At 42.7% G+C, this 16042-nt stretch overlaps 1 long non-coding RNA gene across 1 annotated transcript in view; it reads left to right on the top strand.

The window, feature by feature from the left end:
- The first annotated feature begins 3199 nt into the window (after positions 1 to 3199).
- Positions 3200 to 16042, top strand: part of LOC307209744 — a 107890-nt gene continuing 95047 nt past the window's right edge. Inside the window, exon 1 of the long non-coding RNA XR_013835742.1 lies at positions 3200 to 3407. This is a non-coding gene — a long non-coding RNA (uncharacterized lncRNA). The remainder of the gene's footprint in view (positions 3408 to 16042) is intronic.

Genomic DNA, 16042 nt, shown 5'->3' with positions numbered 1-16042 from the left:
TCTTATTTCTAAACCTATAGGTGATCCTCAAGCAATTGGGTGTAATATCCCCATTTTAACACATTGAGGCTCTTCTAGGAAAACTAGCAGCAGATCATAATTCCTGAATAGCTGCTGGCTGCATTCTGGCATAATGCTAAACCATGGATTGGTGTTTCTAAAATGAGCCAGCCATCCATGGGGTCAAACATTCCCCTTTCTCTCTCTTCCTCCAATTTGGCTGTGAGGAGGAGAATAGATGCTTCCAGTTCTATTTTAGATTAAAAGCAGTTAAGGTTGCCATCCAAAACCTAAATAGTAATGTCAGCTATGGTTATTAAAAGGAGGCAGGTTCATAAGCTATGGTTTGAAGTTGGCTTGTTTCCACTGACCATGGTTTAAGCACAGTTCATCTGAGTTCAGAAAATATGGCAAGTGGTCACTATAAAACAGAAACAAAAGCTTCTCAACTCCTCCCTGATGGGAAGACCATAATCACATATAATATGAATGATCAGGGCTCTAGATTATGGAAAAGCATTTACAGTACAACTTTATGTACTAAGACCCTACAAACATTCATGCTATAAATGAGCAGAAAGAGTCAAGAGTGGGAGCAGTAGGTGTGGTCCTCAGCCCACCTCCATGTGTTCACTGAACATCTGAAAAAGATTCATCTTTCTGATAAATTCCAATTACAAAAAAGCATTTTATTACATACATCCCTTAGACTGCTATCTGATTAAGCATTTTATAAATCTTTCTAAATAAAATAAATAAACTTCGGATCGCCAAGGTTTTCCATTGTCTCATTCAGTTCTAGCTTGCGAAGCGGTGATTAGTTCCTGGTTACAAATGACAATGAATTATTTCTCACTGCATACTGAAATGCATTGCAAGAGGAATCGCAGTGCAATTACAGTCCACCACTTATTAAGACGATCTTTTATCCATGACAAATTGCTAATGGTGTTGAATCAGTGAGCGATCAGTATAAAGAAATTCAGGGCTGAGACCAATCACCACACACAGAGATATGCTTGAAAATGGGGGGTGGGGGAGGATGAACTGAAAAGTTACTCATAGAGACAGAACAATTAATGTGCTGGAAGGGAATAAAATCACAGAGCTATTTCTTCCTACCCTCTAGAGGCAAAAAGAAAAATAGAGCTCTTCTCTCTCAAATTAAAAATTGCTTTTGCTATGGGAAAAAGGGAGGGTGGGCGCTGGGCATTCTTTTTTGTCCCCAAGGTGTTTTCTGGAAAATGGCAGATGAGTATTTGCCATTTGACCCTACACCGCTATGGACTGCTGGCACACCTCAACTCTGGTACTCTGCAAAACATGTGGTAAATTTTATTAACGCAGCTAAACTGTGAGAACAAAGCATGGAGGAGTGTGGGGAGGGCCTCATTAGCATCTTGATGTAATCCCTAGCTCTGTTGTCGGTATGAGGTGCTGAATATATTATAGGAGGAATCGATTATATAATAGCTACAAGTTCTTCTCACTTACACCCACACAGTTCCAGTGACGTCAGCATCTCTGAGTGGAAAGCTAAGCCTTCCTTATTCACAATATGCACTGAAATACATCTATCTAGTTAGCTATCTGAGCTTTACTCTCTACCTAGCTGCATGTGTGCGAGTAATGTGAAATATGTGAAGGACCAGACAGAGGTTTCAGATTGTTTATGTTCTACTGTTCCACCCGCCGCCAGAAATGGTCACAGGGTGGTCTACAAAAAAATAAGACCATATAAAACATGATAAGAAGAACATAAAAATAATTTCTAAACATTCTGTAAGAACATAATTAGCAACATTACTCAGCCTCTGAAAGCCTGACCAAAAAAAGATGAGTCCTCTCCTGGTGTCTGAAAAAAATATAAAGTGGTGCTAAGGGGCACCTGTGTGGGGAGGACCCCGCCCCCTCTCTCACACACACTGATCTTCAAACATGGGCTGGTGGATACAGAAGGAGTCTTTGGTTTTGGCTTCAGTCTTTTTCAAAGGAACTCTGAGAGCTAAGATGACATCATCTCCTATGGCATTTTGCCTGTTGTGGCTCTTCCTGCACAGGCAGCCCCCCATTTATGCATGTTCAAGATGTGCACGGCCGTGCATACGCACATCACGCCAAACCCAGGAGTGACCTGGAAATGTCATAAAGATGTCATGGAAACGACACTAAAAGGAACGGAACAGGGTGTTTGCAGGCTTTTCTAATGGGTTTCCTTTATATTCAATTTCAGAATGTAACCCCTGCATAAACAGGAGGCTGCCTGTAGTCCCATCACTGCGTGTAGCTTGAGGCTTGGGACTGGTGATTGCAGAAGGCTCCTCCTCCAGAGATATTGGTGGTGCCAACATAACTAAGCCTTTCATTTGAGTTTTCTTCCTTCTAGTATCCTAGGACTCGAGGGTTTCTCTGTAGGAAATACTTCCAAATCAAAGAGATTGTAGTCGTCAGAATTAAAATATTTTAAAAGCAGGCCACGTGACCTTTTTATGATTGCTGATTTTTGGTTTCTAAATTGCGTATGAAGGGCATAATGTTCCCTTTTGGCCAGACATTTTGTGTCCTGGGTCTGTGGGAGTGAACACTCTAATCAAATTTGGCCCAGGAGTTGGGGTGCAGGAAATGATCCAGTTCCCCACCTCTGCTCTAATGCACGCAGAAGAATGGTAATGGATCATGGCAGCACAGCGGATGTGACAGAGGATCAGTGCAGAAACGGTAATTGTCTGCTTTCACAAGGCATGCTGAAAGCCTTTCGTGTTCCAGCCAACAACAGTAATAATTTGTTCCCTCACTAAGTACACTTTGTACAAATACTACCCACTACGAGAACATCAGGCCTCAGATCCTTCCAGCTGCAAAACATTTTGGGATTTATTTTGCCGTACAAATATGTATTATATTTAGTTACCTTTCACAATATTAAGTTCTCCAGAAGCTTTGCAATACTTTTGGCAATAGGCACACTGTACATCCTTTGCCTTTGGGGTGACAGAGAGACTGTGGTGCTCATGGTATGATCTGACCAAGACAAGTTGAAGATGTAATAAAGGAGTGACAGTAAGAGAGCATCTTAGTCAATGCATACAGAATAAGTGGCTCAACAAGCATGAAGACAGCCATGAACTTTCTGGTCCACCTCAGGAATACAGGAAGCTGCCTTATAGAGTGGTACCTTGGGTTAAGTACTTAATTCGGTCTGGAGGTCCGTTCTTAACCTGAAACTGTTCTTAACCTGAGGTACCACTTTAGCTAATGGGGCCTCCCGCTGCCACCATGCCGCTGGAGCACAATTTCTGTTCTCATCCTGAAGCAAAGTTCTTAACCCGAGGTACTATTTCTGGGTTAGCGGAGTCTGTAACCTGAAGCATCTGTAACCTGAAGCGTATGTAACCCGAGGTACCACTGTACAGTCATACCTGGGTTGAAGTAGCTTCAAGTTATATATTTTCGAGTTGCACTCTGCGGCGACCCGGAACACGTTACTTCTGGGTTTTACCGCTCGTGCATGCACAGACGCTCAAAATGACATCACGCGCATGCGCGGAAGTGGCGAAACGCGACCCGTGCACACGCAGATGCGCAGTCGCGTCTTACGTTTACTTCAGGATGTGAACAGGGCTCCGGAACGGATCCCATTCGTATCCAGAGGTACCACTGTATATGCTATAAAGGTAAAGGTAAAGGATGGTTAAGTCCAGTCAAAGGCGACTGTGGGATGCGGTGCTCATCTTGCTTTCAGGCCAAGGGAGGCAGTGTTTGCCCACAGACAGCTTTCTGGGTCATGTGGCCAGCATGACTAAACCGCTTCTGGCGCAACCGAACACCATGATGGAAACCAGACCACACAGAAACACCGTTTACCTTCCTGCCACAGCAGTACCTATTTATCTACTCGCACTGGTGTGCTTTCAAACTGCTAGGTTAGCAGGAGCTGGGACAGAGCAACAGGAGCTCACTCCATTGCGGGGATTTGAAACGCCAATGTTCCGATCGGCAAGGCCAAGAGACTCAGTGGTTTAGACCACAGTGCCACAAATCATAGAGGGGGAATAGGAAAGTGGAGAGAAAGTGGAGATTAAAAATAAATTTTGGTACCTTTTTGAGAAGACAAATGTATTGCAAAATTTGAGGAAGTGAAAAAGCAGTAAGGATAGCCAATGTGTATTAGTCTAGACTCTAGGACATGCCAGTCAGCTTGGTTTGCTTGAAAATGCAGGCCAAAGGAAATCCTCAAGTATCCCTACCTTGTGGGCAGTAGCACAAGAGTTCAGTGCAACTAAAGGCTCTGTGGATGGTTACATAATAAATATTTAGACCACAGGGCAGGCAGTGTGCTCAGAAGGCAACAGGAGGAGATTAAACCATGGCTTCCCATTTCAGAGATACTTTTGTGGCTCAGGAGAAAGGTAAACCACACCTGTTCCTTAGCCAGAAAACCCCAATCGATATGTGTGACAGCATTCTTTTTGTGTAGGGCTTAGTGATACGCCTTTGATTCATTCTTTAAAATAGTGGAATGACATTGCCCTTCAATCATCTCCATGGCTGGCCAGTAGCCAGTGATCCACGCAGAGCATGTTGCATCAGTGTGACGATTAAGCAGAAGCTGATAAGTAATTTGAGATTCAAGTGACGGTGGATCCAAAAATTAAATTCAGAAAGAGGAAGACAAATCAAATCACCACTCAGATTATTGTAAGGAAGCATCCTAAATTGTTAGTTTAAAAGAAAAGTCAATTTAATCCTTCACAACATTGTTAGCAACTTGGTGCCCAGTGTGAGGGAACTGGGTGCCCTATACCTGGCTCTGCCTCATGCCTCCCAGTGTGTTCCGGAGGGTTGGGGTAATTCCTATAATAGATCTGGGGGGTTGGGGGGGAGGTGGGGGGAGTTCTGTTGTACAAGCAAAAATCCATGTACTAATGGAACTACTTACTTAGCACTAAGTTGAATCCAACCCATCTCAGCTGGAATTTTTTGACTGAATGCATTAAAAAAAAGGAAAGGGGAAATGGGTATTTATAACCAGGGGTGGGTGGGTTCCAGCTTACAGGCAGGAACTAGATCAGACAACATGCTCTGAATTGTTTCTAAAGACCATTGGAAATTAGACAGCATTTTTCTCGTTAGTTTAAAGCTGAGTGCTCTGGTCTCTTTCTTTCGTGAAGGCAATGGCACAGCAAAAGGCTAAAGTAAACAAAAGAAAGCCAGGGCTTCAGTTTGATAGTGAAAGAATAAAACTCAACTATGTGTTAGCTGGGGCCAAAATAGTTGAACTCAACAGCCTGCCTGACCTTGACGTTAATATTATGCAGGCTTCTATTTTCTCCTTGAAGTTAAAGAATCCAAAATATCTATCAGCAAAAGTAGATGTGGGGAGAAGCAATACAGTGGTACCTCAGGTTACATATGTTTCAGGCTACATACGCTTCAGGTTACAGACTCCGCTAACCCAGAAATAGTACCTCGGGTTAAGAACTTTGCTTCAGGATGAGAACAGAAATCGCGTGGCAGCAGTGGGAGGCCCCATTAGCTAAAATGGTGCTTCGGGTTAAGAACAGTTTCAGGTTAAGAACAGACCTCCAGAACGAATTAAGTACTTAACCTAAGGTACCATTGTATCCGATGTATGGAAGTGAGAGCTGGACCATAAAAAGGCTGGTCGCCAAAGAATTGATTCTTTTGAATTATGGTGCTGGAGGAGACTCTTGAGAGTCCCATGGACTGCAAGAAGGTCAAACCTATCCATTCTGAAGGAAATCAGCCCTGAGTGCTCACTGGAAGGACAGATCCTGAAGCTGAGGCTCCGATAGTTTGGCTACCTCATGAGAAGAGAAGATTCCCTGGAAAAGACCCTGATGTTGGGAAAGATGGAGGGCACAAGGAGAAGGGGACAACAGAGGACGAGATGGTTGGACAGTGTTCTCAAAGCTACCAGCATGAGTTTGACCAAACTGCAGGAGGCAGTGGAAGACAGGAATGCCTGGCGTGCTCTGGTCCATTTGGACACAACTAAATGACTAAACAACAAGAACAACACTGTATCCTGTTTTGACCCCTATGTATATCAGAAGAGGAGCTTGGATAAGATGTTGCTTATGGAAGTATGTGAGGTCCTTCTTAGGAATTACAGTTATATATCTACCTACAGCAGATGGGGAGGATTGCAGGGTCTAATTTCAGAAGCCTTTTGCAAATGATCACTTCAGAACTCTGGCGACAGCGATCTGTACCTTCTCCAGCAATGTGCTGGGCAAGGAGAAAGTGAGGAGAGAGAAGTGGGTGGCAGACAGACAGACAGACAGACAGACAGACAGACAGACAGAGAGATGGCCTGCTTACTTTTGGACTGGCCTCACTCATTACTGACTTTAAACAAACCCACAGCTGCCATGCAGCCCCTGACAGACCTCTGACAGATTAATCCTGAAGAAATGTGGCCCACTCCCAACCTATAGAAATGGATAGTACATACAACTGTAATCAATATCCAGTACAAAATTTAAGCGAAAAGCTTACTAAAGCAATTTACATAACAGCAACAAATTGTGAACCTAACACGATATGCACCATTTGGTAATATGTGCAATATTAATGCAACACATAATTAAAAAACAAATGCCATTACTTTCTGCAAAGTCAGTATGGTTTCGTCAGGGGAAACATTCCTAATAATGAGTAACATTTGTATTTAAACCAATACAGAAAACAATACATTTGTATCATTCACTCTGAGTAAGCAGAATGTGTCATACAAACATCATTTTTAAAACTGTACATGTTTAGACTCCTGAATTATAGTGGCACACGTTTCAGAATACTGAACAGGGAAGACCTAGAGGACTGAACCACCTCCTGGTCCATAGAGATACTGTAAATGACATTGTATTGTAATGCTCTTCTGGTTTTGATACCTAGGACTTGAAAAACCACAATATGTCGAATTCACTGGTCACAGAATATTACACCTTACTGATCCAGAGTGTATGTGTCTCTTAGTTCTTCCCTGGAGTCTAGCTGTTTGTCTCAAAATTGAAATATTATGTGCTTCAGATCGCTCTGGTGCATTTCAGAATATATATTTTTTCCCCTTGTAAAGCTGAAGGAACAAAAGCCACATTCTTCTCTATCATATGTATGCATAAATATCCCCCACCCCACACACTTTGTAGCCCAATTGCCACAAAGGAAGAGTGTTCTTCAGAACAGTAAGACTGGCATTATCAACAGTCACTATGGCGTTTGCTGAGGCCTACATACCAGTAAAGGGCCAATTATTAATCAGAGCCTCATAAACCACTGCTGGATGCTGCCATCTTGCTGCAGCACTGCATGTGTGCTGTGACATGTTAAAGGATGCACCTCAATGGTATTAGCAGAGCGCTTTTAGAAGACATCTGAAGGCAGCCCTGTTTAGGGAAGTTTTTAATGATTGATGTTTTATTGTGTTTTTAATATTCTGTTGGGAGACACACAGAGTTGCTGGAGAAACCCAGGCAGGTGGGCAGGGTATAAATAATAAGTTTTTGTTGTTGTTAGATGGATCAATGGTCCGATTCAGTATAAGGCAGCTTCCTTTGTTACTATGTTCCCTCTATGAGGGCTGATATGTTTTTGCTATTTTTAAGTATTCTTTTTGTGGAATACTTCTGCACCCAGAGAAAAGGCTTTATTGGAGGTGGGGCTTTATTTATGCCTTTTCACCATTTCAATCCAATTTATAGGGGTCTCCCAGCTCTGGCTCCCAGCAGCACTAGTGGGAAATAGCTGACATGCAAATAAAGCCTTAATTTCTCTTTGGAGCTTATGTAGCTCTGCAAAGCTACCCTTAAAATGGTACTTACTTCCAAAGACATATTCAGACAGAAAAAAATAGGATGTAGATTTGTATGCTGGCATAGCATAGCGGCTAAGAATCTGAATTTAGCTGCTTAGAAGCATCTTTTGACATGATGGAGCATATACTATTACAAAAAATAATCAAAACAAAAAAAATTCCTTCCAGTAGCACCTTAAAGACCAACTAAGTTAGTTCTTGGTATGAGCTTTCGTGTGCATGCACACTTCTTCTGAAGAAGTGTGCATGCACACGAAAGCTCATACCAAGAACTAACTTAGTTGGTCTTTAAGGTGCTACTGGAAGGAATTTTTTTTGTTTTGACTATGGCAGACCAACACGGCTACCTATCTGTAACTCAAAAAATAATCAGTTTGAATTTTGGCTCTACAGTAAGCCTGCAACTTGCTTAGGGGATGGCACCTAAAACCAAAACCACATATAGTCAAAACACAATGGGTTCAACGGTGGGTGGCATTGCCAAAGCCGTTTTTCCCAGATGCCTGCCCACTCTTCGCCCCCTTAAAATATTTCTTTTTGCCAAGCATGTAAAGCTGAATGCACACAAGTTAGATGTTAGTTTACTGTACTCATTTAGGCCAGCTGCTCTCCCTCAACTTCTCTTTTTCCATCCACAATATGGGAAATAATAATACTGACTTGCCTTACAGGGTTGTTGTAAGGACTTGGGCAGCTGAATACTAACTGCATCCTTCATTTCCGTTGGGCACAGTGCCAGAGAGGCAGCCAAGCCTCCGCAGGCTTCCCCAGCATCTGCATATTATTTATATAGCCACTCTCAAAAATATGAAAGCATTGTGACATCTCTCCAAGATTATAAGATGTACAATTAAGCATAGATTGCAGTATATTAATTAAATGTGAAAATAAGCATTGGAAATCTATCATAAAGGTTTTGAGGGATCTATTCCAGCCTGTCATGCAAATTGGTACTGAGTCTTTAAATAGTTTCTTCTATTATTATGACAGCCTCTTGGGCAAAGTCTAATAAGGCCACTGACCAGTGACCTAACAATAATATGTCAGGCCTGCAGAAGTTTCCTGGTTTTATTCTAACAGTGCATTAAGACATAGGAGCCAACTCCTGGGGGCTGAGGGGTCTTCACCCCCTGCAATAAAATATTTGAGGCTAGCCCGCCCCCAAGTTGATGGGCATTGCCATTCAAATGGTGTGTGTGCACTGTGTCATATGATCAGTTATGCAGCGTGGGGCTTACCTGCCCCCCCCCCATATTTTATTCAAGTTGGCACCTCTGGTTAAGATCATGTGGTGGTGGCCATACTGCTGAGATACGTTTACAGTGCAGTAGGAAGACACCTTCCTCGTCACCATGGTTGCTGCTTCTCTTTTCTTTTCTACCACTCTAGTTAACATTAGGCTATTAATAGGATTTACCATCTTCCCACTTTTAAGATTAAAGTAGGTGTGTGTATGCATTCTCATTCTGAACTTTGGAAGGAAAGTGCCCACCATTCTGTAGCCAGAACGGCAGCTCCATCCACAAGCCAGCCAGCTTGGCAGCATCATAAAATCTTTCAGGGTACGCAGTGGCGTAGCGTGGGTTGTCAGCACCCGGGGCACGGCAAGTAATTTGCGCCCCCTAACCCATGGATTTGCGCCCCCTAACCCGTATATTTGCACCCCCTAACCCTAACCCCCCCCCAGATGTTGTGCCCGGCCCCCCTGCACCCCCCACGCTACACCACTGAGGGTACGTGGGGGATCCTAAGGCAGAGAAAACTCTTCAACCAGCCTAATGGGGAGTGGAAGCTGGTCCATTAGAGTGAATGCAGTACTGCCTCAACAACGTTAATCTGCTCTCAGCCAGGCCCACTTGCCTGCTTTCTTACAACCAGCCCTGTCAGCTTCCTTCCTCATTATGCCCTTGTAGAATGCAGCAGAGAGCAGGACAGTGACAAAACTAGAATTAGTAGGCTCCGCCTGCCTCTGGCTCTGCCTATCATTCGCTCTGGCTCTGCCTGCTGTTGGCCTCCCTGCCTTCTACCCCACCCAACCCCCAATGGGCATCAGCCCCCACTGCCAGTGAGGACTCAAGTATGTTAAGAGACTAAAGCCCCATTTGGTTGTTAGCTCCTGAGTAAATCAATGTGGGAGCAAGGAGCAGGGCTGCACTTGAGCACCAATCATGTTTGGCCTAATAAAGATACAGTGGTACCTCGGGTTACATACGCTTCAGGTTACAGACTCCGCTAACCCAGAAATAGTACCTCGGGTTAAGAACTTTGCTTCAGGATGAGAACAGAAATCGTGCTCCAGCGGTGTGGTGGCAGCAGGAGGCCCCATTAGCTAAAGTGGTGCTTCAGGTTAAGAACAGTTTCAGGTTAAGAACAGACCTCCGGAACGAATTAAGTACTTAAGCCAAGGTACCACTGTACTAGTTTTAGAATTCTTATGTGCCAACATGGCTACTTTGACTTTTTGTTTGAATTAAGGATTACTCCAACAGACATTCACCTCACCACTTTCCTTGCCCAAACAAACATTTTGGGAGGCCATGTTCTTTATCATCACCATCACTACCACCAGGAGTTCTTGCATGCTCTGTGTGTGTGTGTGTGTGTGTGTGTGTGTGTGTGTTGGTGGTGGTGTCTGGCTAGAGTATAAAATAATCTATATGAATAGGAAATGAATTGTCTTAAAGGCAATGGCTGGCCTCCAGAATTCTAAGGCAGTGGCTGGTATCTATAATCTTATGTATACAGTTTTGTACTGTATGATAAGGGAATAGCTGATACTGATTCCAGGGAATATCTCTCAAGTTTCAGTTCTCATCATAACTGAATGTAAGAGGCGTTAGCCAGATAGCATCACTTGCTACTTTCTAGTAACTACTATGCTCTTTTTTTAATGAAGAGGTACATAAACATATGTTTGTAAACTTAAGCGGAGAGATCAAACTCCAAAACACCCAGATCCATCAGTTCAGGTTAAAATAATGAAGAGGAGCTGTTATGAAACACTTAAGCTTTTTTGCGTGACAAAGTATCAACAATACTGACTTAAAATCTACGTAATTAAAATACTTGGCAAACAAGAACACCAGAATTATTCCACAAGGGGTACAACTTGATAAATGTCTGTTTGCAAAGCAAATTATGTGAGTATAAAACACATTGCTAATTTTGAGACGTTATACTCAGTGGAATCCTATTCAGCCTCATCTGAAGAATCTGCCTGTTTGCTAAACCGTGGAAGAAAGTTGATGCAACGGCAGACATATATACATGCACACGAAAGCTCATACCAATAACTATCTTAGTTGGTCTCTAAGGAAGGAATTTATTTATTTGTTTATTTGTTTATTTAATTTATTTTTTATTTTGTTTCGACTATGGCAGACCAACACAGCTACCTACCTGTAACTAGACATATATACGGAGAGCTTTGAATGCTGGAGCTTGATTTGCCACACCAAATTTAGAAAAAAGTTGCCTTTTTAAAATGTCATCATATTTACAAGTATCTTTCAATTGCAGAAGTCTGTTACGTGGGGGATTCCCAAATCTTAGGTTAGAATTCATAGGTGTTTGTTGGAGACTTTGTGGGCAGAAGCATGATGATGGCAGTAGGTTCAGGGGATAGTGCAGTGCCATGCAACCATAGATCGTAAGCAAGGATAGGGAATCTGTGGCCCCCCCAATATTTTCAGACTCTAACACCCCTCTGCTCCAGCCAGCAGGGACAAAGGTCAGAAATGTTGGGAGATTGTAGCCCAGCAATATCTGCAGGTTTCCCATCCTTGTTGTTGAGCTTATGGCTTCAGTCAGGGAGTTAAGGGCTAAAGTGCACATTATGTCAATCACACCTTTTCAAATGTCTACTTAATGCTGCCACTTACGATTCGTAGGCAAAGCAGCTGCAGGTATCTCAAGGTATACTATTCAGGACCCAGACTCTTCTCTCTCTCTCTCTCTCTCTCTCTCTCTCTCTCTCTCTCTCTCTCACCCCTGTTGCTATATACCACTGCAGGCATAGTTTACATTAAAAAGTTTGGACCTAATCAAAGACAGTCCAAGACTACTGATGAGGTTGCCTCAGAAGTGCTTGCGATTGATTTCAGTGAGACTTGCTTTTAGGTAAGAATGCATAAGATTGCCTTTCTATTTTTTTGCATGGTGGGGAGGCAGGTGAGTCGTACTCCGAGGGGTTCAGGAGCTGTTTCCCCCATTAGTCAACCACAATTGTTTTCTATGGCATTTGCTCACTTTCTAATGACAAAAATGGCTGATCTTCCACTATTTCACAAAGGAATGACGTTCGCTGTTTATGTTTGTTACAGCTGCAGATTTAAGCTGTTTACTGCAGACCTACAGTAGTCCTATTGAAATTATATTACCTGTGACTGAATATTGCTCAAAACGTTAACATTTAGGAAAAGAGAACAAATATTTGTATACTGTAAGGGAACAAGAGAGTTCCCATTGCATTGGTAGAGACTTTCATCACTTTGCAAAGTGCATGCAAGTTTGCTAAATGCGCCAAAGAAATCAGCAGCTTTCTCGACTCTTACACAAAAAGAAGCAGAACAGAAATGCAAATTGCATCTGTGGTGGGCTAGCAGCGTTAATGACAAGGGAGGATGTCTTATTTTACCACAAGCTGCCTTAAGAAAACAGATCCTCTTAAGAATAAGAATAATAAAAAAGGGGTTGCAAGTTGTGAGCGGCACATTTACAGCTCCAGCTTTACCTGTGTCATTAGAACCACTTACCGCCCTCAGACGGAAGATGTCATATTCATGAAGCAAATTCCTGCAATTTGTATGTCTCCAGCTGGCAGGCCGATGCTGCCTTTCCAGAAAAGTTGCCGCCTTTGCACAATCCCCTGATGAAATGGCATCCCATGTCAGAAGGATGCAGGAGATTGGATTACCTGTCTGCACCAGATCATTGTTTCTAGGAGATAATCCATAAATTATTAATCCTTCTAATGTTCTTGAGCAATGTAAGGAGGGCTGCCTGTGACCTATTTCAACCTTTCCTACTGCTGTGGTGAGAACAGCCTTGGTATAGAAATGAAACTGGGCTGCTCATCGGCAGCTGTTCTTATTGGATCATCAGGGTGGTTTATAGCCCTTTTTGTTCAGCAATGGCCATTTCACATCTGTTAGCTGGAACAGCCACTAGTTATGGTTAGTTAATTCCACAACCATAGGGGAGCACACAGAAGCATAAATTGTTCTTCTATGCTGTTATATTTGTACTCTGTTAAATTACATGGTTTCAATTATTCACCATTTCTTTAATGTTTCCTACTCTACATTTATTTCCTAAAGGATTTCACTGGCTTCACAGGAAAGAGCAAGCAGTGTGTATTGATTCACATTACCCTCCCCACACTTTATCCTTTCCTGGAGGCCTGGGGGTGTGTAAACTTAAGGATCAAATGCAAGAATCAGAAGGCTCCTAAAACAAGTCTACATAAATAAAAATAATTATTCTATGTTGCAAACACTTTGGGGCAATTGTACATTACAGTTTATTTACTGTGATTGATTGAGATTAGCCCTGAGCAAAACAAAAAAATAAAAACTTCTACAAATATCAGGATGGAAATTTCAACTGAAAGGCGGGGGATTTTGGTGCATATATTATTATTTTATCAATGCTCTTTATGATACTTTATGAAGGCAGTAATGTAGCATGGTTTTGGTGCTTTATTTATTGCATTTTCTCTAAGGTGTGTACAGAGTTCTGCCTCCTCTGTTTTATCATTACAACAATCCTGTGAACATGTAATGGATGTCATGGTCAGATTCCAAGGAGGAGCTATGGGAGTTGGGGCTGAAGACCCTGGAAAAGGTGCTAGCAGGATGGGCCAGGTTAAATCAATAAGTACCAGAGGCCAGGAAGGAGGCCAGTTGTTCAGGGGACAGAGCGCTGGATCCTGAGGAGGGATCAAGCAAGTTGAAAGAGGAGTGTTCCACCCCTGTGAAAACTGATACACCCCTAGTCAGTCACCTCCTGCTGTTGAGCTGGCATCTCCTCCTGTCAGTGATGAGCCTCTCCTTTGGGAGACATGACTGAGAGTCAATCAGATGCTGAGCTGGTGCCAACCCCGTCTCTGCCTCCAAGGTCATGGAGACACTAGGGCACACAAACCCACTCAAAGGAGTGCAAGCTTGCACTTCCAGAATGCAACCTTGCACTTCTGTCAGCAGGCATGGAAGGAGCCAATACACTGACTGATGGGAACAGGGGGAATTGGGGGGTGGCATTGCTACCTTCTGTGAATCTTAGGTGCACTGTCTTTTCCTTATGATCTTGGTGGCTGGCAGTGCACAGAAAACATTATGACAGCCCAAGATGACATGTTGGCTCCAATGTATTACTTTGTCAAGGGGCCAAACTCCCAGCTTCTAGGGTCCATTTTGAAACACCATGGTTGCTATTTGTGTCTTTTAATGCATCTATTAAAAAGTGACTAATGTAAAACCAAATAGAAGTTTATAAATTATGCACAGCATGGAGAAAGTGGATGAATGTCTCTCATACTCTGTCATGATGCTCAAACTCATGAACAGTCAATGAAACTGAACGTTGGAAGATTCAGGACACATAAAAGAGAGCACTTCTTCACGCAGTGCATGGTTGCACAGGAACTTGCACAGGAGGCAGTGATGTTCACAAACCTAGATGACATTAGATAAAGTCTTGGGGGTGGGGTGGGGCTATCAATGGCTTCTAGCCATGATAGGTACATTCTAACTCCCCTGTCAGAGGCATTATGCCTCTGTATACCAGACGTTGAGAATTGTAGGTGGGCAGAGTGCTGTTGTGCCCATGTCCTGCTTGCAGGCTTCCCACAAGCATCTGGTTGGTCACTGTGAGAACAGGATGCTGGACTAGATGGGCCATTGGCCTGATCCTGCGGGCTCCTATTATTTTCTCACATTCTTATGTTAATGAAAATAGCATCTAAGAAGAAATCCACCAGAAGTGGTGTTAGAGAACTAAGAAAATAATCTATTATCAGAAGCTGTTATGTATCAGCCTGCTTCATATTGCACTTTCACAGGGACTTAAGCACTTGAGAAGTTGAAAGCTGCCTTCACTGAGAATTTCTCTTTACATTTGCTACAGCCCCTTTATACTCTGGGAGGGCGAATTTAATTCTGAGTTTCTACTGAAGCTCAGTTAACTAACAGCAAAGGTGTGAACCCAGGGTCATAAGATGAGCCAGGTTGAATGAGACCAAAGGTCCATGTAGTCTAGTATCTGCCTCCCACAGAGGCCAATCAGATTCCTATGAAAAGTCCACAAGCAGACTTGAATAGCCCTTTCCTGCTGTTGCTCCTGCAATAGGCAAAATCAGTACATTCATTTGGAATATGTGAGGAATTTTTTGAAGCTCTCCCTGTACCTCTGGAGAGGTCAAGTTGGTGAATCGTGCCCTCCTATACTGCTCCTTTTACTGAGGTCTTTGAAAAATTTTCATCAAACCCAGGACAATCAGATGCATTTTACATTCTTTTACTCACCTCAGATCAAAACACATCTATCACTCTCAGTGGTCAAATACTCAGCTGCAGCAAGCAAACCCCATCAGGAACTTGTTAAGTTGTGGGAGAACATATCAGAAGACATAGCGATTCTTCAGACAGCTCTTGTTTATTCACAGGACTGAACTGAACTGAACGGAAGGGTTCAGCCAACCTGCTTATATAGAGCTCAACTACAAAGCAACAGTAACAACTTTCTGTAACTATCCAATCACTGAATGTCACTTTCAATTCCTTATTTGCATATGCGGACCTGAGTGAAAACTATTTACAGTATCCCCCTGCTGGCCCAGGGTGAGAACTTCAGTACATAACAGAACTGACTCCAGACATCTTGAAATTTTCTTCTTTGGAGATCATTACGTGACCATAACTTTATTTTTTTATGTTCATTTTATTTTTTTCTGTTTTACTTTTATTTATTATATCCAACTATGCACATCTGGCCAAACATCTATGTTCTTCTTAATTTGATTGTTTAATGGTAGTCATTGACCATAACAATAAAGATTTGATTTGAAAGCTCCTCCCATGCTTTACTGTAGCCTTTGCCAACCTGGTGTCCTCCAGCTGTTTCAGCCTACAACCCTTATCAGTCCCAGCCAGCACAGCCATGCATGTTGGGCCAGATGGTAACAAAACAGCTGGAAAAGTCTGC

Source organism: Podarcis cretensis, assembly GCF_951804945.1.
Source record: "Podarcis cretensis genome assembly, chromosome: 2".
Classification (NCBI taxonomy): Eukaryota; Metazoa; Chordata; class Lepidosauria; order Squamata; family Lacertidae; genus Podarcis; species Podarcis cretensis.
Note: the sequence above shows the minus strand (reverse complement) of the source record. Positions and strands in the feature narration are given on the sequence as shown.